The sequence below is a fragment of the Chiloscyllium punctatum genome, chromosome 48 (assembly GCF_047496795.1).
Source record: "Chiloscyllium punctatum isolate Juve2018m chromosome 48, sChiPun1.3, whole genome shotgun sequence".
Taxonomy (NCBI): domain Eukaryota; kingdom Metazoa; phylum Chordata; class Chondrichthyes; order Orectolobiformes; family Hemiscylliidae; genus Chiloscyllium; species Chiloscyllium punctatum.
This window is the reverse complement of record NC_092786.1, coordinates 30,649,764-30,662,295: the sequence shown is the minus strand read 5'-3', so window position 1 is coordinate 30,662,295 and position 12,532 is coordinate 30,649,764. Positions and strand designations below refer to the sequence as shown.

The following is a 12,532-nucleotide window of genomic DNA, read 5'->3' as shown; positions in this document are numbered from 1 at the left end:
GAGTAATAGGGTAGGGGAATGGGTCTGGATGGGTTAATGTTCAGAGGGTCAGTGTGGACTATTTGTGGCCAAATGGCCGGTTTCCACACTGCAGGGATTCTATGATTCAACATAAAGGTGGAAACATCCATCAGACCTGATCAGGTGTACCCTAGAACTCTGTGGGAAGCTCCGGAAGTGATTCCTGGGCCCCTTGCTGAGATATTTTGTATCATCGACAGTCACAGGTGAGGTGCTGAAAGACTGGGGTTTGGCGAATGTGTTGATACTGTTTAAGAAAGGTGGTAAGGAAAAGTCAGGGAACTATAGACTGGTGAGCCTGGCATTGGTGGTGGGCAAGTTGTTGAAGAGAATCCTGAGTGAGAGGATTTACATGAATTTAGTAAGCCAAAGACTGATTAGGGATAGTCAACATGGCTTTGTGTATGTGAAATCATGTCTCATACACTTGATTAGATTTTTTGAAGAAGTAACAAAGTGGATTAATGAGGGCAGAGCAGTGGACGTGATCTCTACGAACTTCATTAAGGTTCCTCATGGGTGACAGGTTAGCAAGGTTAGATCTCATGGAATAAAGGAATTTGGATATAGAACTGGCTCAAAGGTAGAAGACACAGGGTTGTGGTGGAGGGTTTCTTTTCACAGTGGAGGACTGTGACCAGTGGTGTGCCATAAGGATCGGTGTTGGGTGCACTGCTTTTTGTCATTTGTATAAATGATTTGGATGTGGACATACAAGGTATCGTTAGTAAGTTTGCAGATGACACCAAACTTGAAGGTGTCGTTTACAGTGAAGGAGGTTACCATGACCCCATGAGATTGGACCATGTTGATTTCACCAGTTTCTTTATTTCCTCTCCTCCCAGCCCCATCCACGTCCCATTTATCTCTCAGCCCGCTTGGGGGAACCCCCTCATTCCTGATGAAGAGCTTGTGCTTGAAACGATGTCTCTTGTTCCACAGACGCTCCCTGACCGACTGTGCTTTTCCAGCACCACACTTTTCGACTCTGATCTCCAGCATCTGCAGTCCTCACTTTCTCCCAACTGGGCATGTGCACCGAGAAATTGCAAATGGAGTTCAATGTAGATAAGTATGAGCTGTTACAGTTTGGAAAGTCACATCAAGGTAGGAGTTTCATGATGAATGGTTGGACCTTAAGGAGTGTAGTGGAACAGAGGGATCTCGAAGTTCAAATGCATGGTTCTCTGAAAGTGGACTCACAGGTAGGCAGGGCAGTAAAGGAGACTTTTGGCCTTCATCAGTCAGGGCACTGAGTACAGACGTTGGGAAGTTATGTTGCAGGTGTACAGAATGTTGTTGAGGATGCACTTGGAGTATTGTGTTCAGTTTTGGTCACCTTGCTATAGGAAAGATGCCGTTAAACAGGATAGAGTGCAGAAGGAATTTACAAGGATATTGGCTGGACTCAGGGTCTGAGTTGGAGGGAGAGGTTGCACATGCTCGCAAAGAAGACTAGGGGGAGGGGCGGGGTGTGGGTGGGGTGGGGTGGGGTGGGGAGTGGGCAGGCGGGGAAATGGTGGCTTTTTATGGAAGTGTATAAGATCATGACAGGCATGGATGGGGTGAATGTACTCAGACTTTTTCCCAGTGAGGAGGAGTCAAGGACCAGAGGGCATCAGTTTATGGTTAGAGGGGAAAGAATGAAAGGGAACCGGCGGGGCAATGATTTCATAGAGTGAGGTGGTGGTGGTGGGGGGGGAGGGGTACGCATATGGAATAAGAAGCCAGCGGAAGTGTTTGAGGCAGGTACGTAAACAACGTTCAAAAATGCAGTTAGCGAAATACATGGATAGGAAAGGATTAGAAGGCTATGGGCCCAGTACAGGGAAATGGGGTTAGTGTGGATGGACATTGTGGTCGGCACAGACCAGTTTGGACTGAAGGGCCTCTGTGTGCTGTAAGAGTCTGAATTTTAAAATTGCCAAGAGGAGGCGGTTTCACAAATTTCCCCACCCTCAATAATGGGGCAACCAACACAAAGGATAAGGCTGAAGCATTTACAACAACCTGCAGCCAGAAAGATCCAAAGGGACAATCCATTGTAGTCCCTAGCATCACCGATGCCTGTCTTCATTCAGTACTAGTGACTACAAGTGAAATAGAGAAACAGCTGCAGATATTGGATAATGTGAAGCCAATGCACTCTGACGAATACTGTGGGAATAAAGTGAAAGAGCTGTGATCCTGAACATGCCGTGTTCCTGTCTATTCTGTTCCAATCCAGCTGCAGCATCTACCTGGAAATGGCGATAATTTTCCAGTACCATCCTGTTGCTAAAAACTGGGATAAATCCAACCTTACCAATTCGTCCCCCACCAATCCACTCACAATCACAAGTGAAGTGATGGAAGGTTTTGTCAACAGTGTTATCAAGGCACATGTCCTCCACACTAACCTGGTCACTGATGCTCAGGCTGTGTTCCACCAGGGCTACCCAGCTCCTGATCTCAGTACAGCTTAGTCCAAGTATGAGTAAAAGAGCTGAACGTAAAGAGGGGAAGTGAGGGTGACTGCTTTAAGACCAAGGCAGAATTTGACTGAGCAATTTCCCAAGGGGTCAGAGGAAAATTGGACTCAGTGTGATTAGAAAAACCTCTTTGCTGGTTGGTGTCATGATGAGCACAAAGAAAGATAGTTCTAGTTATCAATGTTCAATCACCACATTCCCAGGACATCTCTGCCAGTGTTCCTCAAGATACTCTTAGACACAACCATGTCAACTGCTCCATCAAAGACCTTTCCTCCATCAGAATGTCAGAAGTGGGGATGTTTGCTCATGATTGTCCAATGTTCAGCCCCATCAACAATGTCACAGATACGGAAACAGTCCCTGTTCAAATGCAGCAAGACCTGAACAACATTCACATTCAGAACACACAACTGTCAGGCAATGACGGTCTGCAACAAGGGAAAATCTCACTATCACACCATGACAGTCTCCATGACATTCCCATTGCTCAATCCCTCACTATTAACATCCTGTGGCTTCTGTGTCTCGGCTGGGATTTGTTGCCGGTCCCTAATTGCCCTTGATTTGATTAGTTTGCTCAGCTATTTCGGAATCAGTGACATTGCTGTGGGTCTGGAGACACATTTAGGCCGGACCAGGTCAAGATGGTAGATTTCCTTCACTCATGGGAATTGTGAATGAGATGGGATTTTATAAAAGATTAGTTTCACAGTCACAATTACTGAGTAGATATTTTCAAAAAAAGACAGAACACAAAAATCCATCAGTGACAACAATCGCATTTGAGCCCCCAGCCTCAGATGTTTACCTGACTCACTGAATTCCTGTCTCAGTAACATACCATTATGCCACTTGTTCCACCCACCTGTAGACAGAAGCCTGAACGTCAGACAGATAGCTCAGTGATAGGCATTATTGTCAAGGAATCAGGAGGTTAATTCACATAGAATCCCTGCAGTGCGGAAACAGGCCATTCCAGTCCCACAAGTCCACATTCACCTCTGAAAATTAAGCCGTCCAGACCCACCCCCCTTACTCTACATTTACCCCTGACTAGTGTATCTAACCTACACACTCTTATACAATCGGCAATTTTGCACAGCCAGTTCACCTCAACTGCACATCCTTAGATTGTGGGAGAAAACCCACAGAGACAGGGAGAACTCTACACAACCGCCCAAGTCACCCAAGGCTGGAATCAAAACCATCACTAACCATTGTGCCACCATGCTGCCAGAGAGAATGTGGGAAGAAATCTTAGAGGCAGTGGAAACCCAGTTCATATTTTATGTTGATTGTGACTCTTGAAACGTTAGCAGTGTCTGTCCACAGGTACTGCTTGACCACCTGAGTTTTCCCAGCATTGTGTGGTTTTAGATTTCCAGCCTGGGCAGTATTTTGCTTTTAGTCTTGAGTGTAGGTTCCTTCCAAAGTCTTCAGCATGTGCCAATGCTATGGTTTTAAGAATTATATTTTGTCCGGGTTGGTTGGAGAGAGTCTTTGAGGCAAAGGCAGGGAGCTACCTGTGGAAAACCAGTAAACACCTTTCAGCAGTTGCTGCTTAGGCCTTGAAGTGGCAACTATTTTCTCCACCCCCCCCCCAGTCACAAAATCCAGGGTGGGGTGGGTGGGGGGTGGGAAAGATACTGTAAGGTATAGGGTTCAAATTGTGCAGAATAAGGGAACAGGTGTTGCTTCTGCAAAAGCTTACATTATAAAATTAGGCTGCACATGCAAATACTAAACAGTGAGAAGCGAAAACAGATAGAATCATCTCTGACTAATAGGGCAGAGCGACCGTGTACCAGGATGTGCCAGTAACAGGAGAATAGTGTGCCAGTCTCAGGAGGGATGTGGCCAACGGATGGAATTTAGTTTGGCAGGATGAACGCACAAAGACAGTAAACTATGTCAGGATAGTCACATATAAGGAACGAGATAAATAAGAGTAAGAGGGGACAGGGTTCGAGTAATGGGAGAAGTAAACAGAGGCGGAGAGAAACTAGACAAAGGTGGAGTGAAGCTAGAGCTTGTGATAGGCTACGCGCTACAGTAAAAGTAACCAACGGGTTGAAAGGGTAGGACCGAGAGACGCAGCTGAACAGCATAAATCAGAATGTAACCCCCAGATCGGGGTGCTTACTCATTAGGCACCCGTTCTTGCAAGTACGTATCAATAAAATTTGCTGCTTCAGAATTTGACTCTGATTGAAATTTATTAATTTGTGCTTTGTGTTTCTCACAATGTGGGGGCTCGTGTCCAGGATATCCATCATCACCAGCAGGGTGGGCACCGTCGACGGCTGGGAAGACACGTCCCGTTCCTTTTAGAACGGTCCCGTGTTCCTCGGCGGTGGGTTGCCCCTTCTGGTTGACTGATAGACTCTCATCGGATCTCAATCTGAACCAGGTGAAAGTGAGTAGGCACAGGGAGCCAGGCAACTCCGTGCATGGACCAAGGTAGGGCAATTGACTTCTAAGTACTGCCTTGGTGGCTGGGATTGAGTTCTAGTAGTTAATAAGTGTCTAAAGAAAGAACTCAATATGGGCTGTGCCGAGGGTAAAGTATAAGCCTCCGAAAAATAAATGGAAATGGAGGCGGGGTCCCTGACAACACACCTCCAGAAAGTCCGTTGGGCAGGCTGTTGTGGAATTGGAAAAATAATACTTGCACAAGGGGAAGAGATAGCAAAAAGATGATTAAATATTGTTGCTTTGTATGAACTAAGGAATCCATTCTTTGTCCTGCCGTCTACTGGCCAAAGTATGGGTTGGATGAAGACTATGTTTGTAAATATTTGAATTTATATCTCAACAGAAAACAGCCTTTCAGTCAGGAGGGATCAGATTATGCTTAGTGTTGGAAGGGCTAGTAGCTGAAGGGCCACTGAGGGTACACTTTGTAACTAAATCATGGCTAGACATCAAAAAATAAACTCTGAAAATAGATGGGTGGAGTGAGAAATCACTTGAATTGTTAAGAGATGCACAGAAAGTGTTTGTAAAGAGAGAGGATGAGAAGAAAAAGCAGAAGGCAAAAATGATTGTAGCCACAGTTGACGAAGTAGTCAAGAAAAGAATCAAATCAGTGACGAGCAACCGGAGTGGAGGTGGCAGCACGTAGAACATAGAGGAAGGAGTAGAGGATGAGGAGGACCTTCCGTAGGGTCCAGTCAACAGGGACAAGGTCAGAGGTGGAGACCACAACAAGCAGGGTGTTACATCCAGAAAAAAATTCAAAAGACAGAGGGGTGGAGCGAGAAGCCTCTCGAGTTATTGTTGCGGGAAACTCAGAAAGTGACTGTGAGATACGGTGTCTGTGTCTGTGTGTGTGTGTGAGAGAGAGAGAGAAAAGAGCTGTACAGCTAATAGAAAGTTTAACTCTTTGTGATTCGGTTTAAATGCACATTTGTTTGTTGGTGATTGAATGTTTGTGCTTTGTTCCCTGGAGCTTGAGATCCGGGACTGTTTTGAATCTGATTTCTATTATGGAAATTTAACATGATTTTTTTTAAGGTTAAGGATTTTACAGTGATTATGAAATAAAATGTTAACTCCTGTTCTTTTTACAGGTCATGATTGCCTTACTATCAGTTTCTAACTAATCTCTTTTATCCTTACATAAAAGGGATTTCAAATCAGCTTAATATGGAGGGAAACAACGTGATCACCTTTTTTTGTGTGTCAGACTCATTTGTTTTCACTTAATTTTAAGCCATAGCTTTATTCAGAAAGTTCTGTCCCTCATCGACAGTTGTAGTTTCAGTCCAACATTAGATTGTAATAAATCAATCCTTTGGTTAATATCTGTGACCTTGGATTCGGCCATTACTCATGCATTATAAGTTTGTTTTAAACTTGAATACACAAATCCTTTTCAGACAGCTCTGGTTATTTCATGACCTTCGGCATTGTAATTGAGCAATGACTGGTCAGGACTACTTAAGAAACCTAATTTTGTATTTAAATTAAGGGACTAAAACCGGGTAATAATAGTGGATTTCAAAGTTCGGAACTGTATGCATTTTGCATTTTAAATATTAAATACTGAATAAATGAATTTATAATATATAAATATATATATACAAGTAAGATTCCAAAATGTATAGTTAGGAACAGGCTTTAAAGTTAGACAAGCATAAATTGATAAATTGGTATTTGAAGCTATAGGGAGCCAGAAATATTGCAATATTTCTTAAAACAAAAATAAAGGTTGAAACAAAACATTGGGTGATGAAGATTAGTCATTAGGTGGCCCGAAAGCTGTTCAATTGGTTAAATCGGCTCAGCAATTGATCTGTCAACGTACCATGGGGAGTGGAAACGAAATTGGACGATGGCGACAGTTTTGTGCTGAGAGGCACGAAGAATCAGTTTTGAGCTCATGACAAGATAATGCCACCAAATTGGGGATTGAATTAACTGCAAATGGTGCGATGGAATCTGTTGAGGTTTTTAAAAATGAATGCTCTCGAGCAAAACAATTACAGAAACAGAACGAGAAGTCACAAGTGACTGGTAAACAAACAGAACTGCGCAATTACAGTTTCTAAAATGTTTTAGCCACTTGTTGCGTTTCCACCCTGATTACAGATAATGATTATTTTATTTATATTATGTATAATTAATAATTAATATTTATAATGTATCAATTGTATTAGCCTGAATCAATATTAATTGACAGGATTCCTTCACACTCTCTCAGTGACCGGTCATATTGATTCAAAGCTAATTTAAAACATGACAGCATTAATTCATTGTTAATTAAAGAATGGAAAGTTACATTACTGGCCAGAGCGTGTGCAGGCAGTGGCAGCAAAAACCTTATTGGTAGAGGAGAGTCGGAAACTTACTTTTGGGGGAGCCTTAAAAGTCAGCACCCCACATCAGGTACAGACCATATTAAATCAGAAAGCGGGGCGGTGCCTTACGGACTCGAGAATTCTAAAATATGAAGCAATTTTAATAGAGAGGGATGACCTTATATTGATCACAGACACTTGTCTGAATCCAGCTACCTTTCTCTGGAAAGGGGAGAATGACGCTCCCTCAGACCCAGACCATGACTGCCTCGGCATTATAGAATATCAGATAAAAGTAAGAATGAACCTTAGTGATATCCCTCTACGTGCAGGGGCCAGGCTGTTCATTGATAGGTCCTCCAGAGTGATTGAAGGTAAAAGACACAATGGATATGCAGTAATGGATGGAATAGAGGGGAGTGTTATTGAGGCTAGTTGACGACCCAATGATTGGCCGGCACAGACTTGCAAACTTTATGCAATAGGAAGGGTCCTTAAGACCTTGGAAGGCAAAGAAGGAACTGTCTCCACAAATTCTAAGTATGCCTTCGGGGTGGCACACATATTTGGGAAGATGTGGCAGGAGAGGGGACTGATAAACAGTAGGGTAAAGAACTAGCTCGAGGAATTGGTAAAGCAAGTATTGGAATCCCTTTAATTGCCAAAGGAAATAGCAATGGTCCACATAAATGGACAGCAGCAGGGAAATGATCCCATAGCAAAGGGAAATAGATTGGTGGATGAAGTCGCTAAGGAGGCAGCTGTGAACCCTCAACCCGCTACAATATAGACTTTGGTACCGATGGTGCAGGACCCTGGAGGGGAAAGACCGATATTTAGCGCTAAGGAAAAGAGAGAGTTAGAAGAGCTGGGAGCTACACAGACAGTAGAAGGGCGCTGGATGCTCCCCGATGGCCGGGGGATGCTAAATACAATGAGGATGAAAGAAATTATGGCTGACTTACACCAGGGAGTGCAAGCAATGTATGATTTGGTCTTAAGGAAATATGGATGCAAAGGGATCTATACGATAGCCAAACAGATATGTGAGGGCTGTATAACATGCAAGAAAGTCAACAAGAAGTTATTGAGGAAACAAGTCCCAGGAGGGAGAGAACCTGGGCTCTGAGCATTTCAGAGCATTCAAGTAGATTATACCGAATTACCCCGAGTAGGAAGACTAAGGTATATCCTGGTAGTGGTTGATCACCGATCTGGATGGGTGGAGGCGTACCCTTTAGCCACTGCCACTGCAAGTGGGGAGTCCAAGATAATACTTGAACACATAATTCCAAGAGACAGGATAATGGAATGCATAGATTCAGATTAGGGAATTCATTTTACTTCCAGGGTACTCCAGGGAGTAATGAAGGGTTATGTATCTTCTGGGAGTTCCACACCCCTTGGCACCCACCTTCATCAGGTAAGGTTGAGAGAATGAACCAGACACTCAAGAAGTAGTTATTGAAATTAGTAGTAGAAACCAGACTCTCTTGGACTAAGTGTTTACCTATAGCCCTTTTGCGAGTGCGGACAGCCCCAAGGAAAGATATGGGGCTGTCCCCTTATGGGATATTGCGTGGCCTGTCCTATCTGGGAACGAAAGCGGAACTGCCAACCCTGGAGACTAAACATCTGTTCTTTAAAAACAGTTGGAGTTGGAGGAGACAATGCCTTGAGAGTTTGCCTTTCATTAAGGGGGTATTTATGTGAACTGACTGTTGGACCAGGCGGAGGGGGAGGACTGCAGATGTGGAGCTCAGTCAAAATATGGTGCCGGAAGAGCACAGCTGGTCAGGCAGCATCTGAGGAACAGGAGAGTCAAAATTCCAAGCATAAGCTTGGCATCAGGAAAGTGGTAGGGGTATCCAAGGGCAAGGGCTTGGACCAGGGTGAAAAGTAGCTGGGAATACAGAAGTTGGAGGGGTGGTGTTTCTGATACATCCAAGGTGGTCTAATCTGCACACTGGAAGCAGCAAATATCTGCCAAAACCCAATTAATCATGTAGGAAACTCAGTGCATGGATTGGAGAGGCTAAACCTAGAGATTGTACCCAGGAATAGTTTAAATTACGGAAGAATGCAGAAACAAAACCAGCTCCAGACAGAAGACACCATGGATCACTGCTTTATTGACTATTCCAATCACCAGTTGATGGGTTTTTTCTTGTATCTCCTGCACAGGAACAAGGCCAGCAATGAAGCAGAGATCAGACAGACAGCTGTCACAGACAGGACCACCATCACAACCAGCTCTGACTCCACACCTACAAAACAAGGAGAAACCAATGGTTACTGAGGAAAAACAGGGACAGAAAGGGAAACTAGCAGGCACCCAACTCACCGCTTGGAGACCTCTCCTGCATCCTTCCGTCACCCTCAATCAGGGGCTGAGTTACCACGTCGCTCAGCTCAGTATCCAGAATGATCAGGGGGCCAAGTGAGGCCTCCCCCTCCAATCCAGCTTCACTCTCTACAAGATCAAACATCACAGTCAAGGGAGGGGAACAAGATGGGGGTGAGGGGAGATCCCAGCATCTAGAGGGCAATGTCCTACCAGCTTCAGGGCCAAGGTCTCTCCTTCCTCTGAAAGGGATCACGATCTCCCTTGTGCTCCCACAATTCCCCACATGGCAACAGGCACAAATGTCACTGTCTGACTCCTCCAATGGGATCCAACTAAACAAGAGGAACAGCCCATCAACCACATGATGCATCACCTCTCCCAACAACATCCCTGAGGGACAGGGAGAGGGAACTTACATATTCTGCAGCTTCTGGAAAGTACAAGCTTTATTCCTGGAATCTCCCTGATCCACTGCAGCAACTCTCAGGTGTCAGGTGATGAACATCTGAGGGACTCAGTCAGAACAAGTCAGTGTTTAGTGACTCCCTCCCCATTGTGCAAGAGTACATCAGCAGCTTCCTCTTACCAAGGATCGCTCATCTCCATAGAAACGGAAGGCATCCAGGTCAAACCGGAGCTTGTCTGGCTCCCGCCCGTCTCTGGGCGACACAAAGGTTGAAAAGGAGTCCTCAGCTTTGCTGTCCAGGAGGCAACTGCAGATGGACAAGGGGCCATGAAGTGAATGGAGTGAAGCAACTGAGATGGGAGCAGCTGGAGAAAGCAGAGAGCTCCTTACCCATTGTAGTCAATGATGTTGTATCTCGGGGTGGAGTCCTTGTCTGGGCTCAGTGTAGCTACACAGCGATCAATGTACAGCTTCAGGGGCACATGGTTGGCCAGTGAAACCGATGCCTCAATGTGAATGAGATCTCCCAGGGAGTAGACAGTGGAAGTGCGCTCTGTCAGCCAGTCACCTGAAGTACAGCAAGACAAGGGTTGGAGCCAATGGGTACAACCCCCACAGAGAGACACCAGGAGATCCCTCCCCAACCACCCATCACATACCATTCATTAGACGCAGGGAGAATGACAGATGCCCTTCTCCAGACCTGGTGGAGCTGAATGGGATCCAGGTGGGCCTGATGAGATCGCTGCTCACATTGCCCTTCCTGTGGAAAGGAGACAGGGCAGCCATTTTAGGACAGTGTTAGACAACAGCAGCAGGCGTTCATACTGACAATTGAGTAATGATTCTCACCTCGAATAACGACATTCAATGGGAACAACAGCAACATTGGTTCTCACAATGACAGATCCAGGATAGTTTGGGACGTGGGTCAGGTGGGTGGTGTAGACCAGGAAATCTTCAGTCATCTGAAAGACACCAGATTAAGGAATGGAGAGGCTGATCTGAAATGATAAGGATCTACACAGTGTTTACAATGACACCGTCCCGTTGTGACAATTCTTTAGGGAGACCAACAGTCTCAGGGCCAGGAATCTGCTTTCCCACACCCTGAGCTGGAGAGATTAGTATTCAAGGGCAATAGTTCACAGGTCAGGGGTTAGTCACTTACGATCAATTCAACAATGTAAGGCATCATTCCAAAGATCAGGATCGGAATTCCGAACCAAAACTTGGTCGAAAGGAGGTTGTGTGTAAGGTTCCCAGACTAAATTAGAGATAGTATTGGAGGAACAGGGACGTGGTGATTGTTATCACAGGGAAGAGTCTGCAGGGATCTTTTGGCCATCATCTCCTTGTGTAATGATGAAACCTTCATATGATGAGCAGAATTGGGAGATTAATCAGAAGGTTAGGCAATAAAACAGTATTTAGGAGATGGGAAAGAACAAACTAATTAGCCATAATAAAATCAAACTAGTTTTACCAACAGGCCAAACGTGGAGCACAAGTATATGAGCAGTCAATTTATTCATAGACCAACACCCCCAGTGGGAGGGAGTCAAGACAATGTGCCTGATGGTGATGGAGCTACTTTCCATCCAACTAAACACAAGTCATGCTGCTAAGAGTTGTGCTCCTGTGACCTCACTATGGAGAAAGTAGGTATAATAGAAATCCACACTATAGTGGATCACTAAACCAAGTCAGGAGAACACTCAGCATCAAAACACCACCCACAAGTCAACACATGATACTTAATTCATACTGAAAACATTCTAACAGAGCAACCCCTGTAATCAGAAGCTTCTAAACCAATAAGAATGGGAGCACGAGGCTAGAGATGGAGAACAGTTCAGGCACACAGTCCAATCCAGGCGAGGAACTTAGTCTGATGATTTGAGAATGTAGGAGAGACAGTTCCTACATATTAACATCACATTTAGGGTTCTAGTCAGGAATCATCTACAGCCCAAACTTCCAGCAAGTGTAGACAACCCCCATTACCTGCAATCTGCTGCCACACTCATGCAGCCCATAGTCAAAGAGGACAGTCTGGTTCTCAGGGAAGACCCTGGTTGGCTGACAACCTGCTGTCCCCAGGGTCAGGTCAGCAGCTTTAATCAGGTGCCTGGTTCCAAATAAATCCAGCTGGGCACTGACCAGCAGGTTGTGCTCTCCACACTGCACCATCACAGTCTGTAGTGGGGACACACTCCCAACATCAGACATTCGGAAACTGGAACCAATGGGATCCCCATGAGGAGGCACACTCTCAGGAACAGGGCTGGCTCTCACTATTGTCCATGGAAACCTCTGGCTCAGAAACCGTTGCCATGTTTCAGAGCAATAAACAGCACCAACTAACTAACACCAACAAAGGGAACAAACCCCTCACTACAAAATCACCCATGATCACAAACAACTCAACCATCCCCACACACCCCCAACCAGCTCCTTTTATACACACAACCTGCTCTCA

General features: G+C 45.0%; 1 pseudogene; it reads right to left on the bottom strand.

Annotated features, from left to right (window-relative positions):
- Positions 1 to 9,442: 9,442 nt before the first annotated feature.
- On the bottom strand, positions 9,443 to 12,282 carry LOC140468808 (zona pellucida sperm-binding protein 3-like; annotated as a pseudogene).
- Positions 12,283 to 12,532: the final 250 nt, after the last annotated feature.